General features: G+C 41.3%; 1 long non-coding RNA gene across 1 annotated transcript; it reads left to right on the top strand.

The window, feature by feature from the left end:
- The first annotated feature begins 1,802 nt into the window (after nucleotides 1–1,802).
- LOC133274184 (uncharacterized) lies at nucleotides 1,803–11,357 on the top strand. Its single transcript, XR_009745054.1, has 3 exons — nucleotides 1,803–2,459; nucleotides 11,010–11,066; nucleotides 11,241–11,357. It is a non-coding gene; the product is annotated as an uncharacterized LOC133274184 (long non-coding RNA).
- The last annotated feature ends 3,498 nt before the right edge of the window (nucleotides 11,358–14,855 follow it).

Genomic DNA, 14,855 nt, shown 5'->3' with positions numbered 1-14,855 from the left:
GAAGAAAACTGGTAACTGTGAATAGGATGACAGCATTTTTCATACTACTTTGACAGTTTTGGGATATTTTCTTAAAACCTACAAATTTGTAATAAAGTTTCTTTTTAAAAAACACCTGTACACTTTCCTTCATTTTAAGTGTCAGTTAGATTTGTTTTTGAGCCACTGGAAATGTCTGTTACTCTCAAGTATGTCATTTGTAAGAGGAAAACTGAACCTCTTCATAATGTTACCGTCCTGTAAAATATGTTATCCTCCATTGGATATTCATTTTAACTGTCCCTTGCTTGCTTTCTTAGTAATTTCTAAGGTGTGGAACTTAATGTGTCTTTCATCCACTTGGTAACATTTTTCTCAGCTCAGTTTGTCCCCCGGTGTATCAAAACTAACTTTATGATAGTCCACCATAGTTAAGAATTATTTCTGGTTTGTGTCTTTTGAAATTTGATGTAGTTGAAATTTTTCAGTAGTTGTTTAATACACAAAAAAGCTGAGTCAAAATCTGTTATCTTGTTCTTTCTTTCTTTCAATACACAAATATACGGTATTGGCTGATTAACTGTTAAATGTGGTATCACTAATTACATCAAGTAGGTGAGATACATGATTTCTCTGATAAAATTATTGCCTGAGTGGGATGATACCTAGTGCTTGTCATGCAGTAGAAAAAATGACCAATGTTAGTGGGAAACCAGCTGAGTCCCATCTTTGTGCTCTTCTGTGACAGAAGAAGCTATAGAAACAGGTCAGTCAGCCTTGCTTCAGCAGGATGGTAATTCAGGTATGCTGGGAATTTTTATCTTTGATAAACATGGTGAAATGGAAACTAAATTCCCCCTTTTCCCACCAGATAGCTGTTCTTTTGTGGTCTGTGCTGCATGGGTGGGCCACCACTGCCTTTAGGAAGAAAGGGCTGATGCCAAACTGAATGCAAGGTAAGGCGCAGTGGTTTTGGCAGTCAGGCTTGGAAGAAACAGCGTTAACAGGTGAACGGTGTGTTTGGAAATGCTGTGCATGTATTTCATCATCTTGCCAGCAGGGACCTCCCTTAGCCTGTGCTTCATGAACATCACATGTCTGGTTTTTTAGGGGGTGAGGGGTGTGTGTAGGGGGTATGTTTGTTTTTTTGCCATTTGGGGTTTCTTTGTTCCTTCTCCTAGCTGTGCTTTGACACCAGCTAGCAAGCCACATTTCTCTGAGCTAGTTGATTGAGAATGGATGTCTGTCCACAAGCAGGTGAGCAGCTTTCTTCCAAACCCAAGATCTGATTACCTCCATAACATTGTCCTTTGGGGGAAAATGAGACGTGCTTGTCACTGCAAAGCTCTGAACAAAAAGTAGGTATTACAAGTATTGAACTAAATTAACTGAAACTCAGTCCTGCTTGGATAGAACTGGATGTCAACTGTGACATGAGAACACCTAGAAAATAGAGGTAGAAATCAGACTGGAAGGCCTTATTTTAAATTAGGCTTAGTAGATCCACATAATAATTTCAATCAAATATAGGATTCTAACATTTTTTTTTGACTCACATTTTACGTATATTTGGCAACTTTATCCTACATAGTAACTTTTTTCTGGAGGGGCAAAGCTCCGTAAAAACAAATAAATTTAGTATTTGGAGAAAAACCCAATTATATTAGAATGCTTGATTTGTTCTCTTGATGGTGTGAGGTTGCTGCTGCTGTTGATAACCTAATGCTTGCCCAATATTCATGTCACAAACCTGTCCTTTCTGGTAGACTGAACCATATTCAGATCAGTCTTCCTTTTTGCCATTACTTTTTTAGTTCATATTCTTATAACTGCTATGGTGGTTAATTTTTCTGTAAGATTATGTGTTAAGATTGACCTCTTGTAACTCCCTTTTGCTGTAATTAAGCTAGCTGAAAAAAAAACCCAAACCCAGAAAAAAATCTTTATTTGTAAGTCAACCATCTTCCTAGTTGATTACACTGGTATGAAAAGGGATGGATGTTACTGTAGTTTTTGTTTGTTTGCTTTGAAAATCCATGCTCTTTCCCACTATTTTGGCTGTTACTGACAGTTACAAAAGCAGCAGTTACCTTTTATGCCCAGGAATTTGCTTTTGTTTTTAGAGGAGAATCTCTTGGTCACAGCAGTTCCTTAGCATATCCTTTATTTTCCCCTCAAAATGAAATTTTGGACATTTTTATCTTTTTTTTGATGCTTGTTTATTATTTTGTTCTAGATGATGATGAAATTCATACGCTCTGCCAAACTCAATGAGAAAGGAAGAACCAGGACACCTGGGGCAAGGACCAGTCTGCTGTAATATTATTCAGTTTCTCAAAACTCCTTCATGTGAAGGCAAACAAACAGTGAGCAGCTGTGTGTTTGCTCCCCAGTTACAACCCCCTGCATCAGCCATGCGGTTAGTGTGCTCCTCAGTCGGAGCTGACAAGGCATGTGCTAAGTGAACCTGACATCACAAGGTTTGTAAAATAAACCAGGTTATTTCTAATAGCTATCAACAGAGGTTTTGCAATGGGAAATATGCCTCCTATTTCTCCTTTTATTTGTCTCCCTGATTCAATTATTTAGCTCTTAAAAAGGTTTTATAATGCAAGCAGCTGACACATCTGAGATTGTTAATAGAAAAGGTTTGTTTCTGAGTTGCTGTGTTGTGTTGAAGAAAATGAGCAAACCTAGGAAAAAGTCACTGGGGTTCTGTTTGCTTGCTTTCTTCCAGTTCAGGTCTTTGGAAGTTACATGCACATGTTCATTATTTGTCAGAAAATTGAGATTAATTTTAGACAAAGACTAATGCAAAAAAGAATGCTTGAAAAGATAACAGTGGTAGGTTGCTGTGAAGAGAAGTAAGACTAGTACTAGAGAAAGAAAAGAGATGAAGAAGGGATGCTGGAGAAAGAAAGAAAACAGGAAGAAAACCACAAGAATAGTGATAAAGGGGATAAATAGCAAGTGTGATGTTGAAGAAGAAAAGAATTGTCAGTAACGTTAGCATTGTAGGTCTGTCCAGGTGGAATAGTTAGTGTGCAGTCGCCTATCAAAAAAGTACAATATTGATTACTTTTTCTGTTTTCAAAACTGAATCTCCTTTGTAGTTTTTCCTGCTCTCATGGAAATGAGGGCAAATTTAAGGTGAAGGTGGGGTCTTAAAAACCACAGCATGTGGGCAATCTAATATTCCTTTATTACATTATTATTGTTTTAATTTATACTCCCCCATTCCCCTCCTCTGGCTGGCTAGCGGAGGCATCAGGGAGCTGTTTCACAAGGTAGGTAAGGCAGTTTCAGGTGTTGCATGCCCTTGCCCTGCACAGGTCTTGAATCTGCCAGAGGTGAGATGTGAAAGCAGAGTCCTGCAGAGTTGATGCTTATGTTGCACGTTGATCTGAAACGAGCACAGCAGACTGCAGCGTGCTCCTGGATTTGATAACTAGTTAGGTATTGAGGGAAGGGACCTACTTGATACCTGCCTGTTTTTACTCAAGGAGAACAAAACCCTGCTCAGTCTGTAATAGCAGTCAGAAAAAGTATGAATCTACAATCTTGCATTTGACTTCAGAATTTTTATATGAAAACGTATTTATGCAAAATTAAAATTTCTGTGTGATTAGTATATTCTGCTACTACTGGGAGTAATATCCAACCCTTGATATAACATGCTCATACATCCATGGTAGTTTATTCATATATGTGGAGTAGGCATAGTGACCAGCTGCATGTTTGTCCCTGGAATAACTGAAGTCCCATGTTTTTGACACTTCCCCCAATTTATGTCCCTTCATCCAATTTCCAAGGAAACCTTAAAAAAGTAAACGCACCTTGATACTCTGTGTTGCAGTGGTGGCAGTTAGTTATTCTGTGCTTTGGGTTATGCAATCTCCATTTTAATTTTGCAATGAGCTTATATCAATATTATTTTTGTTGTCGTGTTCATCATTTTTGGTGACAGCTCTGTTTAAAGAAGTTGTAACTTTAACAAGCCATCTGTTAACCTTACTCTGATGAAATAAAACATTTCCTGGTCTCTCGTTGTAGACCAGTCATCCTATCTCCTGTCAATAAGAGGATATTGAAACACACAGGAAAATCCGTGCACACTTTTATCTTACCCTGCAATATAGCCACAGTGTCGTACTTTAGTGCAGCAACTTGTAATTAGCTGGTGATGTTAGGAGGTTTTATTTTCCATTAAAATTTTTCTGTAGTGCATGATCTCTTGTATTTAACATGAGAGTTTCCTCAAATCAAGTAGGAAGGCTGGGCACAGGAACCATGGGAGGACATTTCAAGTTTGTCACCCTGATTAGTGAAGATCTTAATTTCATGAGTTAAGAGAGTAGAAAGGAAGGAGAAACACTTCATCTTAGGTGAGAACAAACAAACCTGCAAAATAACTCAAATTTTGTCACTTGGTATGAGGCCACTAGAATGGCTGAATGGAAGGAGGAGAAATAGTGAATAGAAAAGGCTGGAGTAATGGGAAAAGGAAAAATGAATACTGAAAATGTGGAGAAGCAAGAAAGGACTCCAGCTTTTTGAGCTCTTTAGGTAGAAGATGTTTTTGAGGTGATGAAGACACACGTGATATTGCCTATGAGCTGGCAAATCACAGTAAGTCCAAGGAAAGTCTTTGATGGACCTGAAAGTATTGGCACTGTGCAGTGGGCAAAATGAGAAAATCCCAAGCCCAAATGGAGGCAAGATTTGTGCTTTTTCTCCTCTTGGAGAGGTTTGGCAACTCTTATAAGAAATTGGGAGATAGATGCAGAAGACACTGTAATGGAGTTGCTCTGGAGTTGGAGTTGCCCAGGCTGATTCTTGCATGGTGTGTGTGTTTACGGATACAAGGGACAAACCCAGCAGGAGCAGCGAGGTGTATAGCCAAGAGACAAACTTCTTGCAGTGTTCCTGCTTCTTCAACCTTTCTGGATGCCAGAGCAGGTGGGCAAGGACAGTATCCAGCACTGTGTTGTGGCAGCATCTGTGTATGTCTTGGAGCCCATCCTGCTCACTTCACTCTTGACCAGTGCTCTCAACTATCAATTTAAGGATCCGAATCAGATCTTTTATTACAATGTTGGCACTAATTTTTACCAACAGGTCTGGAGCAAACCCTCAAGGTGGAAAATGCTGAAAAGATGTTGAAAATAATCACAGTGCTACTCCACAGATGTCTTCTTTTGTATTACAAGAGCTCTGCATATGGCAGTACCCTCTGTGTGGTACTTAATTTGGTCAACACTATAAAGGTCCAGGGTGCTGGTTTGGAAGAATCTGCTAGATGCAGCATAGCACAATGTGGTTGCCTTTATAGGAAAAGGAACTGCTGTCTTGATTTAATTAACCAGTCATTCTGCTGATTCCGGAGTTTACTTAGACATGAAAGAAATAAACTTAATTAAATTAAACAAAGCTTTTTCCTTCCCACACATGCTCTAGGTCCTTTGACTTCTTCTGAGAGACAACAAAAAGCTTATGAATAACAGGTGCAGTCTTTTTGTTGTTGTTGGCCTGTTGCAGAAGGCTATCAGGAGAAAGATTATGCACAGGTGCAGTATGTGCATGGCATCAGAGGAAGAGGATATATACGGGTTTGAAATCTGTTTGTTTGTTTTTTAATTTAAGTTCCTGTGTTAGGTTGGCAGAAGAATAAAAACCATCAAGGCTTCAGTGTTGCCTGTTGCAGGTCAAGTTAATTTGACAAAAAGTGGTAATGCTTGAGTTGAAACCTAATCAAAACAAAGGAAAGATGTAGAATAGGTTTGGATTCAGTTCTCAGCTTATCCAGAGGTGTTTTGAATTTAACTACTTTAAGCTGTGTAATTGCTTGGTTCCTTGTGATGTGATTTAGCAACAGATCTGGATTGTTTTCCAACAGCCAGAAGTGGCTATTTGTTCAGTTGTAGTGCTCGCTGTCTGTGTTTTTGAGAGTGTCGTCACAAATCTGAAGTGGTTTCTTTGTCCAGCCATAGATGGAGAGCATTGTGTAAAAGCACATCCTTGTTGCAGTGTGGGCTTTCTGCCTCCTCTCAAATGGAGCTGTTCCTGACAGCAACTTAGGCCTGCCCTCTTCTAACACTGTTTCTTCATTTCTAGTCTTGTTTATGTGCTAGAGAGGTTTGTGGAGGAAGATGCAATCACAGGAAAGACAATTCCCTTATGTTCTTCTACATACACTTAACGTCATGTGTTCGTCATTTCCAAATGACACAGCATGTGTCTGCGCTATCATTTATATAATTTATAGTGTGCTAGACCAAATTTACCAGTAAATCTCTGATAACTACTTCTACTGTGTGATTTTTTTTCAGATGAATTTCTACCTGCCTATCAGGAAATTCATTCTGGACTGTATTTGCTTAATTGTTTGTATTAATAGCGGAAGAGAAAGTGGGTGATCAAAAAGATCAATAAAAGCAAGAAATATAAAATCTGTTCATTCCCCTTTGTCCTCTGGAGCAGTTCTCCCATTAGTTGAAAACAAAGTTGATGAAACACAATTTGTTCTTGCCTAAAAACTGATTTAAAAATAAGCAAATATTTTGTCCACTTAGTTTGCCAGGTATTAGAATTAGTTTGACTGATGCAGAATGAACTTTTTTTCCATCTTTCTAAAAATTAGTACTCTCTTTTCCCATTCCTAGCTCTTTTCCATTTAATTCCTAAAAGCACTGTGAACAGACGGGGGGGTGTAGTATTAATTCACTAAATATACTGTTGTGAATTATACGCAGCTCTGCATGCACAAACACATCTTTGTTAAATCTTCATTAACCTGTTCTGGTCTACTCTTGCATCCTCTTGTCACTACTCAGTTATATGTCTGCTCACAGTTTACCACCCTGACTTTTTATCCATTATCCTGGTTACTGTTCAGCTGACGCTTTTAGCATTGAATATTCTTATAATGCTGTATTTCTCTGAAACAAAAGTTTGCACCAGGCATTACTAAAAGCAAAGCCCTCTAATCAGGCAGATGAAACTCATTAGTGTTACATTTCAAGGAGCCTTTCTTTGATGCGAGGTAATTAATTTTGCCCCATCGCAAAATTGCCCTAACTTTAATGGGAGCTAGAATCTAATAAGATGAAAGAAACTCAGAGGGGAAAAAAACGTCTGTCATGAGAACACAGCGAGATGAACAGCTTTTGCCAGTCTTGGAAATGATGATACGTTTTACAGCTCCAAGGCTGAACATTCTGCAGTTGCTGATGTGTTTAAAGTCCCTGCTGTGAATTGATGGGTTTACACTGCTTGCTGGTTTTCATCCTTACAGCAGAAAGTAACTGTGATTTAATTTACTTTGTTCATGCTGGCCAGTGTTAGTGCCTAGACCAGAATCTGCCCTCAGTAGTCTGTTTTGCTGTGTGAACACCAGGATTTCAGTGGATAGGGGAGTGTCTAAAGTTTGCAGGCTGAGAATGGTCCTGCAAACTCTTTTCTCTTTGAAACACTAACGGAACATAACAGATCAGCTAGGAATGAAAAATCTGGCTGTATCCTTTATTTCAGAAAAGCTGACGTTTACAGCAAGGAGGTGAAATGGATACAAAAAACCTGCTGTAAACAGGCAGACCAAATATATTCTGTGATTGTTTGGACCTTAGTCAGTTCTTGATTTCCCTTGGCCTTGCTATTTTTAAGGTGTGTGAAGTATACTGAAGGCAGTCTTTCTGCTTCTTACATTCACCAAATCTAATGCTGGATAAATTCTAAATGAGTATGGTAGAGCCTGGTTACTGGTGAATGAATGCTCACGGTAAGGCTGTGTTGTCAGAAGTGCCTGAAGAGCTCTTGTTCTCTTTTCTAAGTGGATCAAAGTCTGCTGAATCGCTTTTTTGAGCTGTGCTTACCCATATCATTAGCAAGTACAAAGCTTTCTCCTTTGTTAGCTTGTTCCACCTCACTTTGAATACAAAATATGCTACTGTTACATTAATTAGGCCAACAGGCTGAGGTTAACAAACAGTCATGTCTCTTATCAGCAGGCTTCTTTGTGCATTTGACTGTTTTGCTTTGTGTTTGCTTGTGATGTGAAAGAACTGGATAATTATTGAAGTTTTTAGATAGACATGATAATGTAGTAAGAATAGAGCTAGCAGGGTGCTTCCTCAATGAATGGAGTCCACTCCTACAACACTTTCTGCTGGTTGGATCTGGTGTAAGGATCTGGTCGAAAGTAATCCCTGACTTTGGATCCTGTATTGCTCTCAATGCTAAGAGTGGGTGTTTTCAGTGCTGGTGGCTGAGGTTGCCCATAGCTCTCAGACACTTCTTTTTTGGATGCTTTGTCTTTCATATTCAGGTTAAGCATTTTGCAACCTGTACTCTGAGCTCTCTGCAGCTCACCGCAATAGCAGTTTTGATGCCAGAGCCCTCAGCACTAAGCAGCTTCTCAGCCTCTGTCCCCTTGCCGAGGCTTTGGGGCTGATGGCCAGGATTGGTGTGCTGCAGCTATGTAACCTCAGCTCAGTCTGCTGTGTGAGCAGCTGGGAGCCTCCCCTTCACCTTGCCTGGGCTATGCAACGCATCAGCTGTGCCTGGGCAGTTTCCCTGCTGATACCAGCTTGCCAAATTGACTTCCCAGCTTGACCTCAGACCTGCTTGCCACTATGGACTTGTCTGGAGATGTGTTGGCTGGGCCTGCCCTGCTCTCTTTGCTTGGGCACTGTGGCACTGCCCACCTGCCTGGCTGTCACCTTCCCACCAGCAACTGTTAGCAGGGCTGCAAAATCCTGCAGGAGGGGACATGGATGTGTGACTCTTCAGCTTTACCATCGGGGTAGTTGTTTAACCATCCTGCCAGGAGGGCAGGATTGGTGAGCCTGGACCCAGTAGTGTAAGACTCAGGTTGCACCGATGGAAATGCAGTATTTCCTTGTCCTTTCTAAGCTGTGCTGTATTTCCAGGCAGCATGTAGATCAGTTTGTCAAGCTTTCAGCTTGGCTTTCCCCACCCTTGGTTGATGATTGTTGCTGGACTAAATCCTTTTTGCTGCAGTAGCACAGGCAATTTTTGCCAACTGCTGCAGGACCGGGGCTCTGTTGCTTCCTGCAGGTTTAACTGGAGGTGGCTTGGCCAATACTGAGCAGATAAGAAAAAAAAATGTTGTAATTGGCATTTCTGTACCAGTAAGTCCAGAGAAGTTGGAGCAAAGAGCTCTTGCAGGACCTTGGTTCCCAGGCAGGCAACAGTTTTGCTTGAAATGCAGGTGATACTATATTTGTGTTACCATAATCAGTGGTGAAAACAAATCAGAGCATGGTTTCTCCCTTGCCCAGCAGCTTCTTGGCTAACCTTTTGTAAAAAACTTGCAAAGGTTGTTAGGAAAAACTACACCTTGCTTGCTCAGAGCAGCAGGTAACTCATGTCACTCATGATTTTACGTAGCTTTTATGAAAGAAAAATGTTACCTCCCTCAGATGAAAGGGATAATATTATTTCTTTAAACAGTCCAAAGCAAATATACAAACAGGGAATGGTCTGTTGGCTAAATGTGCTTCAGTAGATTTACACAGCATCTCTGGCTTTTCAAAGTAAGCGTGCTTAAAAGCTATTGATATTACAGCTGCCTGAGTCACTCTGAGTGGGTAATTTGCCTGATTGGTTCTTGCATTCTTAATTGGAAAAATATATTTGTGGTTTCAATAATTGCATCATTTAAATTCCCCTTTTTGTTGCTTATTAACTGCTTATAAACCATATGCTTTATAACTTAACAACTCCTCAGTAACACAGAGAGTTAACAGATTGCTAAACCACCCTCACCTGGATGAGGTCCCCTTCCCAGTAGCTGACTTATTGCACTGAGAGTTCCAGATGTTTCTTGATGGTTGCCCTGAGAACACTGCATGACACTGTGGTAGCCTCACTCTGTTGAAAGGTTGGGTGTATTGCCCTGGGAAGTGTTTGTTGGAAGAACGGTGCATAACAGAAGGGAGCAAATAGAATGATTCCCTTGTTGAAAGCTGGTGACTTCAGATTCGTACTTTTTTAGAAAATTGGAAAAGTTTTTGAATTTTAAGCCATTTAACTCCCAGCATTTAGGTAAATGACCTACACCACAGGGATAGGTTATCTCCTTTAAGTGAGAAAAGCCAAAGTTTTGGGAGAACGAAGATGAGAAAGTGAATGGGAACGAGTGCTGTTGCTGAGGTGTTATGCTCAATGCTTTCTAAATATTAAAAATCAGTAGAAGAAAATGAGTCTGATTTTCAAAGCAGCAGATTTTCAGGCATCTGTGTGTGAGGGCAGCCATAAAATACAAGCAGAATGTGAGGAAGATCTGTAGAACTTATACTGGAAACAAACCGTTTTAGGGGGCTGCATGTTGTTCTTCACTCTTCCCTGCAGCTTCCATAGTGCTTGCCTAAGTGCCATGAGATTCTTAAAGGCAGAACTCATCTGCTGCAGTTAATTAACAGAAAGGCAGAAGGCTATGATTAGAATTTGCAGTAGTCTAGTCTGGAGAAGGTAATTTGAGTAGAGCAGACTTAGTACTAAGTAGTATTAAACCTGTTTTGTTGAGGGATTTAACACTCCATATCTTTTTCTGGAAAAGCTTAAGTGGCCACATTGCCCCAAGCAAATGCTCCTGGTCAGAAAGGCAGATGGCTGGGCCAAATAAAGTCCAAAGTATGGCCAAGAGGTTTATATCCCAGAAGTTATGATGTGAAATTACCTCACTGGAGATGAGAGCACTTTCTCCTACCAGAGAGAAGGGGTAATTCTCACTGATGACCTTGGTGGGATTGGGAAGCCTTTAGGACTGGCTGATTCTCTCCTTCAGCCTTGCTGTGTTCGGGTAGATAATCTTATCTTTCAGCAGAAGATTAATACCCCGGGGGATCATTCCTGACCTGCCTTTCCATGGTTCTTGCCTCATCAGTTGTTGCCAGTTGAACAAAGTCACCCTCTGTCTTCTCTCTCAGTGCTGGAGCACTCGGGAGTCCCTGTACTACACTGGTTTTACTTTTTGCTGTCTTTCTCCACTCCCCCCCTTCCCAGACCAGCTTCCTGAAAGTGTTAGTGGATACAAGACTTGTGCTGTGTCTGGAAAGATAGGTCAGGTTAGTTGAGTCCCTGCCTATTTTACCGATGACCCATAGAAGGCAAACTTCTTCAGAGTGGAAGTAGCAAAGGTTTATGTTTCACAGACAGTGAAAAATGAGTCCCGTTACTGTGTGGCCCTCTAGGGAGGGGAAGATCTGGAGATGTGACACTTTGGTTTTAACACTTTTTAGCCTAAAAGTTTCCAGAGCATTTATCTACAAGTGTGTACCCATAAGCGTCAGCACCACTGTGAGGCTGCAAACTCTGCTGTCAAGTTCCTTCCTTGAAGAATGAAACAGAACCCCCCCAAAAAACCTAGAGGAGTCATTTCTGAGTTAGCACCTGGGAGGCAGGAATAAAGTTGTGGCTTCTTTTGGAGCTGCTTGACATTCCTGGAGCTACTCTGGCAAAGGGCCCAGAAAACATGGGACAGCACTCTCTCGCTCGGATCCTGAGGCTGCTGAAAAGAGGAGGACTCATTTAACAAGGAATTATGAAGTAATGTGACTGAAAGCCAGCTCTTGTAGCCTTCATGGTGAGTGCTATCACAGTTGCCCTGTGCCAGTGCAACAGGTTCTGTGGCAGCTGCATATGGCAAAGTGCTGTCTTGCAAAACGTGATCAGCTTGACCCACTTTTGAGCAGGGTCAGACCTGTACTCGATCCTCAGGTGCTGATTATCTGTCTGGAGGGCTTTGTCTGTATGAGAGGCTGTATGTGAGAAATCTGTGGGCTTAAAAATCCCCACTGTATTGCCTTATCTCATGAGATAGAGAGGCTATCTTTCTCTGTGGTGTTGTTAGGTCCCAGGTTGTCTCTTTGTCCTTCAGAGCACCTTCCATCTCAGGGTCTGTGTAGACTTCTGATGTCCCCCAGAAAACTCTGGCATCTTTGCCTCAGTGCTTCTGCAAACCAAGTCTGTGACAGTTCTGAGTCAGTCTTTGCTTGTGCTGCCTCCTTCCAGGTTGAGCGGAGTAGCACCTGTGCACATTGCTGTCCTGGTTGCATTGCACTCCGTGCCTGACTGCTAGTAGTTCTGCTGTGCCATATTGCGCTTTTGTGTGTGAGAGGCCCAAGTTGCTGTTCTTAGATGGTAGGATTAGACTGCCAGCTTTTGGGAGATGGCAGAAGTATCCTGCTGTGAAAACCCTAAGCGGCAGTTGTGCTCATGACAGAGTGATGGTTTTCTGAAACCCCGCAAACCTAAATCTCTGATCTGGATGAAAATGAAACAGTTCTATAAAGCCATCTGCAGATTCACAGGAGATAGAGACCAGCAGAGCAGGCTTCAGCAAGCACCCAGTGGAAACTGTAATTGAGTCAGTTCATGCATTGTGGTTCTGCTCTTTTAGACTACAGGGCAGTGGCTATGGTGAACAAGCACTTCTTACTAATCCAGAGAATCTGCTCCCCCAAATTCTGGGCACCCTGGTTATCTGTTTATGTAACTAATTAATTTTATACTAGGTTAAATTTCCTTGGCTGTTCCTGTACTGCTCACATTGTATCAGCAGTTACAGGCCAAGCTGACCACAGGCTCTGCAGTGTCAGGTATGAGGGGAGGGATGACCAGTGTTCCAGAAAGCTCCTGCTTAAATTTGATGTGACAGGGCAAGGAAGGGAGGCAGGGACACTCCTGTCTGTTTATCAAACTGGGGCCTCAGAGGTAGGAAGTGCCCTTAAATCTAGCATAGCTGGCCGCGCAGTTTATATCCCCTTCATGACTCTTGTGTGCCATGAAGCTCATGTGCTTCTGCTAAGTTTAGCCTCACTGCTTTGTGTCTCGGTGTGGCCTCTCAAACTGTCCTGTGCCCTTCCCTGTGCTTTGTGTTTTCAGGTAGCTGCAGATGCTAACAGAGCCACTGCTTCTGTTGTCTCCCGGGAAGAGGCATCAGAATGGGTTGTCAGAAGCACCTGGGTGACTGACTCTTCTTTGAGCATTTTTACACCTTTGGGTTGTAGGGGAGGACATCCATATCCTTAACACTAGAATAACCCGTACCTATACACCAAGAATAAACTGGCTTTCCTAATGTATCTTGTGAAAGGTTATAGCCTTTGAAAGCGAGGAAGGAGCAGATTTGAGTAAAAGTAAAAAAACAGAATAATCCTTCATTCGCAGTGCAAGGGACCTCAACTGATGAACGCAACTGGTGCCTGAGGAAATGTCAGTCAGAATTATATCTTGTATTTTCTTTCAAATTTTATCAAGGATGAGCACAACATTTTGACAGAAAAGAAAAGCACAGGAATTTCAACCTGGCTGCTATCAGGATGTGCTGATCAGGAAGTACTGGAAAATCAGCCTGAGTCCAGATTTCTGAAAAAAAGATGCTTACCTGCAGTAGAAGAGCTTCTAGAGGGCTACCTTAGTCAGTAATTAAAAGAGGATTAAAACCAGAATGACATATAAGTTATTGGTGCATTTGAGCTAGGAAACCTGACAGATTTAGTCATATTGCATCACAGATATTTTACTCTGTTCATGTTTACAGATTCATTATTAATATCAGGCTCTCGTATGCTTAAGATTCTGGGTAAAAGCCCTATGAATTGTTTGCTTTTTGAGTCAGTTTGTTTGATGGGGAGATCTGTTCTGCAAGAAGGAAGTGCAATGCCTGTTGTCAAGCTAAGACATATAGTGAATAAATACTGCATTTTCCTTATGAAGGGAAAACTGAAGTATCTGTTCATGAAATATATCCCATTAGCAAACTGGAACAAACTGGCTTTTCCAGCTATGTCATCGCTTACAGCCATGCTCTTTCAATCCTGTGCTGTGACTGAAGGGCAGAGCTAGCTAATCACCCTCAGTCCTCTTAGAAACAGGATTGTTTGAAGTTCCATCTCATCTAGGAAGATGGAAGACACTGACATCATTGGAGATGTCAGTCAGTACAAGTGTGACTGTGTTTGCCTCAGTTAGATGTTAGCCTGGATATTGGCCAAATCAGTGTAATTTATCATTTGGGAATAAGAGATCTAGCTGTATTCAAGGTTTCAAGATTTTAGGCACTGAAGAGAGAAATACTGCAGATTTTTCAGACACTTGAGTAAATTAGGTTAAAACTAGTCATTGCCGCCTTTGAGCATTTCTTTGAAAGATAGGTTTGTAAGGAACGTAAAGAAAGATCAGCCTTTGGTTTTGGACAGCCAAAAAATAATCAGTCTCACCTCCCCCAAATGCTTAGAAGCCTCCAAGGGATTATGTTCCTGGGGAACATTTTGGCTTCTCCTGCTGTGTATCACAAATCGCCTTATCTTAATGTTACCAAGTCTGACCTGAGAGGAGACAGTGAGGACCAGGCTTATTGAAGTCTGAAAACCAGAATAGTTTCTAAAATACAGACATCTGTCTAGAGCTATAGAGTAAATAATTATATACAGGATATGCAAATATATGTTTTCCTGCTGATTGAAATGTAGTTATTCTTCTTGTACAAGCAGGAGTTTTTAAGAAAGGTAATGTGTTGCAATTTATTTTCACAGCAACAAATGCACTGTTAATTTTAGTTAAGAACTCAGTACATCTCTCGTCCATGTTTCTGTTTGAGACTATGTCCTGTAGTATGTGCTTTGGTAGCCTCATAGAGTCTGAGCTGCTGATTCCTCATAGATATGTTTGCTTATTTACCCTCTGCTGCAGACCCAGCCCTCGCCACCTCTCATTGACTTCAGTTTGCCTTCCTTTTCCCAGGGGCAGGGCACATATCAATTCACTGAGGAGGGAGGACAGGTGCTGGGAGGAGGCTGTGTGAACACGATGAAGGTAGTCAGGCTCCCTCCATCCAAATCCTCACTCCTCAG

Source organism: Pezoporus flaviventris, unplaced genomic scaffold (genome assembly GCF_033815535.1).
Source record: "Pezoporus flaviventris isolate CSIRO_AGI_PZ_B2104156 unplaced genomic scaffold, CSIRO_AGI_Pfla_v1 ptg000036l, whole genome shotgun sequence".
NCBI lineage: Eukaryota > Metazoa > Chordata > Aves > Psittaciformes > Psittacidae > Pezoporus > Pezoporus flaviventris.
This window is presented reverse-complemented; position numbering and strand designations above follow the sequence as displayed.